The sequence below is a fragment of the Lissotriton vulgaris genome, chromosome 1_1 (assembly GCF_964263255.1).
Source record: "Lissotriton vulgaris chromosome 1_1, aLisVul1.2, whole genome shotgun sequence".
In the NCBI taxonomy this organism is placed as follows: domain Eukaryota; kingdom Metazoa; phylum Chordata; class Amphibia; order Caudata; family Salamandridae; genus Lissotriton; species Lissotriton vulgaris.
In genome coordinates this window covers 48,420,406-48,427,630 of record NC_141685.1, presented here as the reverse complement: position 1 = coordinate 48,427,630, position 7,225 = coordinate 48,420,406, and positions in this window count along the sequence as shown.

Here is a 7,225-nt window from a genome sequence, read left to right as displayed (position 1 = left end):
TTGACACCCTCGCTAATCAATGGTGTATTGATGGCGAGTGTACTGTGATATAGGGTCCTATGTGAAGGAGTAGAATATTTTCGATTATTGAAATGCCCCTCCCCTGTTCGTCAGACCAGTAATACCCACTCATTTTTATGATACAATGTAAACCGTGTGAGAAATTTCTGGTTCATACTCGGTTGCCCTATCTTAGGAATTAATTGTTTCAAAGATATATTGCTTTATTTTTGTCAGTGAATCTTTGTTGAGAGAGGATGGTGGTTACTGGAAACAAAACAAGAAAGCCTGCAAGAGACCGCTATCTTAATAATTTAGGAGACAGTGTGCTCTTAAACCAGAAACTCAAAACCTAATTAGAACCTACATTTCAGTCTTGTTCAAGGATATAAAACCGTATTAAATATAAGGAATAAGCCTTAGACATAGGAAAATTAGAAATAAGCTGTTCCTTCAATTGTCGCTTTGACACAAGACCTATGCCTCATTGTCACTGATCTGGTGTCTTAAACTCCATGGTATTTACCTCTGTTTACGTTGCTATCTAGGACGTTGTGGATTTGAACAACTGCAAATAAATTATTTAAAAGAATAAATAAGCTGCCCAGTTTAATTGCAAAACTAACCCATTTACCCATATATTAATTGAAATACAGATATATTAATTGAAATACAGATATATTATTATTTGAAATACAGACAGCCACTTCCAGTTGTCACCTTTCTGTAAATACTCTTAAGTCCTTTACATCAGTGTTTGGAAGATGCTCATCTGAAGTGAAGCTATAAATTCTTTTTGACAGCAGCAAAGTGTGAGGCCCTTTACTTGAACTGTCTGACCCTTAAAAACATTCACATCTGTGACATCTGAAATCCCAGGTCTTTACAGGCACCAATGCTTGTTTGTGTGAAATGTATTCACTCCTGGAGCCTGGAGGCGGCGGTTCTGTCAGCGGCCACCAGAGGGCGCTCCTCGCCTGCTGATGGAAACCCACTGAGCTGCACATTGGATGAAAGAGAGAAGGGTTTCCTCTTCTGGGTCAGCGGCGGCAGAGACAGCACCAGCAGCAGTGGTGACATCACTTCCTGCCTCTCCTGGTGTGTCCGGCCTGCTGCAGAGGAGGAAGGAGCCCTGTCTGGTGGGCAGTTACCTCCATCTACAGACCCTCACAGACCCCAGATCTGCCCCCCCAGGAGAAGGCAAGGCCTGTCCAGGGGTGCAGAGGAAGTGAGGCCTTTCCAGGAGTGAAGAGGAGGAGAGGCCTGTCCAGGGGTGCAGAGGAGGAGAGGCCTGCCCAGGGGTATAGACTAGGTGAGGACTGTCATGGGGTGCAGAGGGGGAGAGGCCTGCCCAGGGGTGCAGAGGAGGAGAGACCGGTCCGGGGGTGGTGCAGAGGAGATAAGGCCTGTTCTGTCCAGGGGGGTGCAGCCGAGGTGAGACCTCTCCGGGTGGTACAGAGAAGGTGAGACCTGTGGAGAGGGAGTGAGGGGCAAAGGAGGTGAGACCTGTGAAGATGGGGGAGGGGCAGAGGAGGTGAGACCTGTCCTGTCGGGGGAGGTTAGAAGAGGTGAAGCCTGTCCAGGGGAGGCACAAAGAAGATGAGGCCTGTCCAGCAGGTGCAGAGGAGGGGAGGACTGTCCATGGGATGTAGAGGGGGGTGAGGCATGTTTGGAGGTAGGTGCAGAGGAGGCGAGACCTGTCGGGGGGATGCAGAGGAAGCAAGGCCTGTCCAGGGGGTGCAGAGGAGTTGAGGCCTGTCCAGGGGTGCAGAGGAGGTGATGTCTGTCCAGGGGAGCAGAGGGGGAGAGGCCTGTTCAGGAGGGTGTAGAGGAGGCGAGACCTGTCGGGGGGATGCAGAGGAAGCAAGGCCTGTCCAGGGGGTGCAGAGGAGTTGAGGCCTGTCCAGGGGTGCAGAGGAGGTGATGTCTGTCCAGGGGAGCAGAGGGGGAGAGGCCTGTTCAGGAGGGATGCAGAGGAGGTGAGGTCTGTCCAGGGGCTCAGAGGAGGTGAGTGAGGCCTGTCCAGGGGGGTGTAGAGGAGGTGAGGCCTGTCCAAGGGTCCAGGCGGGGGAGAGGCCTGTACAGGATGGTGTAGATGAGGTGAGGCCTGTCTTGTGTTTGGGTGGTTCAAAGGAGGTGGGGCCTCTCCAGGAGGGATGCAGTGGAGATGAGGCCTGTTCGTCCAGGCGGGGTAGTTGAGAGCTGAGTTTAAGTTTGTTAATTGTTGTCCCAAGAGATTTGTGGAATGAGTCTAAGTTGCTTGTAAACTGGCCAATTGAAGAGCCACAGAGTGAAGCGTCTCAAAATATTTTATTATATAGTACAAGAGATAATGCAGAGTTACAGACAATATTGCAAAGTCAAAGACCAGGGAAAAGAGGACGCATCTTTTAGCGTTGCATCCAGAGGTTAGTCCACATATCCAGCAAAATGTGAGGGGCTAACATTCCGGATGAGATTTTGTTTTACGCAAAGTTCTGTAGTGAGAATGTTGTTCCTAAGCAGAAAATTATCCCCCAAAAAATAATGAGCGCTCAGACAAAAATGTTCCAAACGGGTGACGATAGTGGTTCTCACGGATTGTATTCTTGTTTTGATTCTGGGTTTGTTGCTGGTGTGAATTTGGATATGCACGGCGTTGGTGTGCAGAGTAATGATGTTCAGTATGTGCAAGGAGGAAATGTTGTTCCTCTGGGTCAGGGCCGGACTGGGAACCCAAACCAGGCTTGACAATTTTGACGGACCAGCTCCCTGCCTCTTTTGTAGCTGGGGGGGTGATATAGCAACACCACAGCAAAACCAGCCCCCAGTAACAAATACGTTTCCCAGCACTGAAGAATCGGCCCCCACTCTTCCAGCCTCCCGGGGAAACACCCGAAGCCCGTTCCGGCCAGTCCGACCCTGCTCAGGGTGTTGGTTTTACTGACAGTGGCAATTTAAATACCTCAAACACTAATAATGTGCAGAATAAGACACGCTCCTTGCGATGTTTGCAGGAACCTGGGAAAATGGAAAAGAGTCAGATGGCCATAATGGGATGTCACAGTCAATGGTCCCAGCCCAACTGGCCTCTGTGCCGAGCATGCAGAATCAAGGCAGATATATTGGAACATGCCTTCAGTCCCGATGGTCCCACAGCCCAGTGCAGAATAGAATGCCAAATTCTCAACAAATTCAGCATTTCAACAAAATCCTTCAGTGATTAATAAGGATTTTCCACAACTTGCATCTACACTAGGAGTTTCTACTGGACTGAATCAGACACAATGACTGTGCCTGAGACGGGAGAAGGATTGCATGCTTGGCGCAGTCCTAGAGGTCACCCAGAGTGGCCCTTTTGTAGAAGAAGTAAATGGGAATCCACCATCTCTTTTAATCAATAAATGTGCCACCCCTTCCACAGTCACAGTAATAATACAATGGTGTCCCAGACACCGAGGGGGTTGAAACATCCCCATACTCCAAAACCTTTGTTTCACAGCTGTTGCGTTGAATGTTGAACAGCCGCATGCGGGACCACGGTGGTTAATTGTTGAACATTCACAGCAATAGCTGTTAAAGGAGGCTGAAGTCAGCGCTGGTTCTCCCTGGGCTCGGCTAAACTGCATTTCATCATTCAGGTGAGCCGGGGAGATGCAGGAGATGAGCAGAACCTCCCCTCCTTCCGAGACGCCAGTGACACTGCGAGCTACGGGAGGATGAAGGGGGGAGGCTCTTGTGTGCCCTGCTGCAGGCTCTATCTTCTGCCTTCTCCTGCCCAATCCATATATTTCGGAGAGGCAGAGGAAAGAGAGAGGCAGAGGTTGTGTATTTGGACATTGTAATGTTGAGAGCAGCGGGCCTATATCAGGTTGAATAGGCTGCTGCTGCTCCGTTGTCTTCAATGGAGGTCTCAACATTCCAATGTTCCAAGCTTTGTCTCGTGAAGGATTTATTCCAATGTTCTAGTGCTTTGGTCACTGTCCTATAGGGCTCACAAGACACTGATCCTCCACATCACACCTTTAGATAACTTATCAATAAAAAGCGCCAACACATTGATTGAAGCCTTGTTGCTTCCATTGCTCAGCATTCGAACTCTGCATCAGCTGGAGCTTGAATTGCAGTTGCTCAGATAACATGGTTTGGAAAAATCTAAGAGTCTTGTTGAATTATCTATGAACGGTGGGCAGAATTATGTACAAGGACATTAACATGCCTTTTGTGAACCAGATTGTTTTGATTTACAAGTTTCATGGCCTGGAAATGGAAAGATGGGGGTTATGAAGACGTGGACTGGGTTGTTGGGGTCTGTTATCTGAGACTGTGGGTGCACTCCATATTCACAGAGACCTTTTACAGCAGGGGATCATGGCTCTTGAGCCAAAAAAAGTATTTATTCATAACCATAGTTGCTTCACAATGGCCTCCAGAGAACAAGAGATTCTTTTGTTTTGGAAGTTCAGGACGGTTATTTGTAAAATGTGATGAAGTGTGATAGTCGTCTGACGCAAAACAATTTCTTTACTTCCTTTCAAGGTATTCTGGGATGACCAAGTAGTGCAGCGTGGCTGCCACCCTCGGAGGAACCAAATATAATATAACTTTCAGGTAAGGATTCCTATACCTCTAAGTTTCCTCTTCCCGTGTTTCTTCTTTCTCTATTCCCTTTCTTGATCTCTGTTTTGTTTTTGTCTCTTCAGCTTCAACTTCAACATTTGACTCCCTCAGTGCACTATTCTTGTTGTTATCAAACTTCTGATAATAATATGATGGAGCCACATTCCTCCTCGAACATGTGAGGGGTGTAGTGCAGGTCCAGTTCCTTTTTTGGTCAGTTTTGCCCAGCAGTTCCTTAACTTTGCCTTTGACACCATCCCCCATGAGGGTCTCTCGCCAGACTCCATGACATCGGTCTGAGGGGGATGGTGTACAATTGGTTTGGATCATTTCTGGCTGGCCGCCGTCAAACGGTCTGGGCCTCATCTAGCTCGGCCGTGATGCCGCCACTGGGAGTCGGAGTTCCGCAGGGTTCTGTGTTGAGCCCGATCTTTTTAACATCTTTATGACCCCTTTGGCGGCATTGGCTAGGTCCTTTGGGGCCCGGATCGTAACCTATGCTGATGATACCCAGCTCCTTTTTTCGTGCAGGAAAGGAGAAGACTTCGATGGAGAGAGTATCCGTGAGTGCCTTGGGGCTGTTTTTAAATGGTTCCAGCTGAACAGCCTCAAGTGCAACTCAGATAAATCTGAGGTACTCTTCTTCGGCTGTCCTTTTGACCCGGATTGGCAGGCATGGTGGCCTGAAAACATGTTCCCTCCGTCTTGCTCTTCCCAGCTGGTTAAGAACTTGGGGGTCAAGATAGATAAGGGTCTGACGTTAAGATCTCAGATCCCTGGTTAAACGGGAACATGCTTCGGTCTCCTCAAGATGCTCCGTAAGTTTTTGCCTCTACTCTCAGAGGAACAATGGTTCCTATGGCATACGATTTTGTATCACTTAATATTTATAACAGGCTCAATGGCAATGGAAACATTGGAAGGAGGGTGGCAAAAGAAAGAGAGACGCACACCTGTACCATGAAGGACATTTCCTTATATTTAAGAATTTGATCATGAAAAATACATGTAGATAACTTGCGACATACAAATATTACACAAAGTGCAGTGTATCCCAAGTGAATAATAGGCGAACCAAGAAAGTGTATAAAAAAGTGAACTATACAGGTTTCAGCTGTGAATATTTACAAAAAACAGGAAACTAGACTCTAAACCAATTATATCAACAAATGATTAGCCAGCTGCTATAAAATTATAGAAACTGTGTTGGTCTGATTTGTTTCCTGAGGCGTCGACGGCGTTTCGACCATTAGAATAAAGGTCTCATCAGGACTGGGCAGTGAGGGACATCTTGCACCAGGGTGTAGATAGCCCAAGCGTGTGAAAGTAAATTGAATTTACTTACAGTGAACCCGGCCGGGCACACTGTAGCCACAGTTGGTAGCGTGTCTTTGTTTTGTTTAATTTTGAATATTGAATATTCGCGGTCAATGCCGTTTCACCGCCAAGTTTCACAGGTGTGCTTGGCGCTTTCGAATCGTGCTGCTCGATGGCTGCTCCGATCAAACCTCTGGTAAGGGGAGTGTCCCCTTACCAGAGGTTTGATCGGACTAAACTAGATCTGCGTTACTTAAAGGGAACCTACTTGCTTAATAGCTCGCTGTGACCAAAATTTCCAATAGGTTTCGTACAAAACGCCTCATTCCCATATCCTCTTGAGTACTAACCAGTCCGATGCCAGAGCAGCACAAGACCATAACAGCATAAGACCAGAACAAGATAGCCTTGAAAAAGCCCTGGAGAGGGCGAAACACGTGTCGGCAATGATAAGCTGGGAATCTTTTAACCTATTTGAATAATAAAGAACTTTAAGAACAAGATTCGGCTTTGGATCCATATTTTACATTGACATCGAACCATTGAATAATGTTGGTGCAATAACCTCGGAAATGAATACATTCATGTTCATAGATTAATGGACTGTTAAGAGGGTGCTTGTGCAATTTGGTTTTCTTTCTTGATTCATGGTATTTGCATTCAGTTGCATTGCTCAAACACCCCTGGTGGTGGGTGTCTTATCAAGTTCTCAGTGCACCTCTATATCTCTTTCATACCTCACGTATTACGTACCCGGGGAGAATAACTAACAACAGTAGGTGCGGACGTTTTCTCTGATGAGAAACACTACCACCATTTTGTTTGTATAAAGGAAGACGACAGTGCAGGCCCTGATTGGTTCAAGACTGGATTATTCCAACGTCCTTTATCTGGGCCTGCCGGAATATCTTTTGCAGCGGCTGCAAGTCGTCCAGAACTCGGCTGCGAGGGCGATTTATGGCCTAAACAGGCGAGTCAGTGCTGCTAGCCTTTTGCAGTCGCTCCATTGGCTGCCTATCCGGAAGCGGATAGCTTTTAAGGCCTTGACCTTGGCCTATAAGGCTCTTCATGCTGTGGGAGCACAGTATCTCCAAAGGAGACTTGCCTTTTACCACCCGGCCCGATCTCTAAGATCTGAATCTTTACTTCTTGCGGTGGTCCCGCGAGTAAAAAGGGCTTGTATTGGAGGCCGCTCCTTTGGGTTGCTAGCGCCACAGCTTTGGAATACTTTACCTCTGGTTCTTCGTGGTGCTACTAACCTGTTTACCTTTAGGAAGGGCCTTAAAACCTGGCTTTTTGCCCTTTAGGC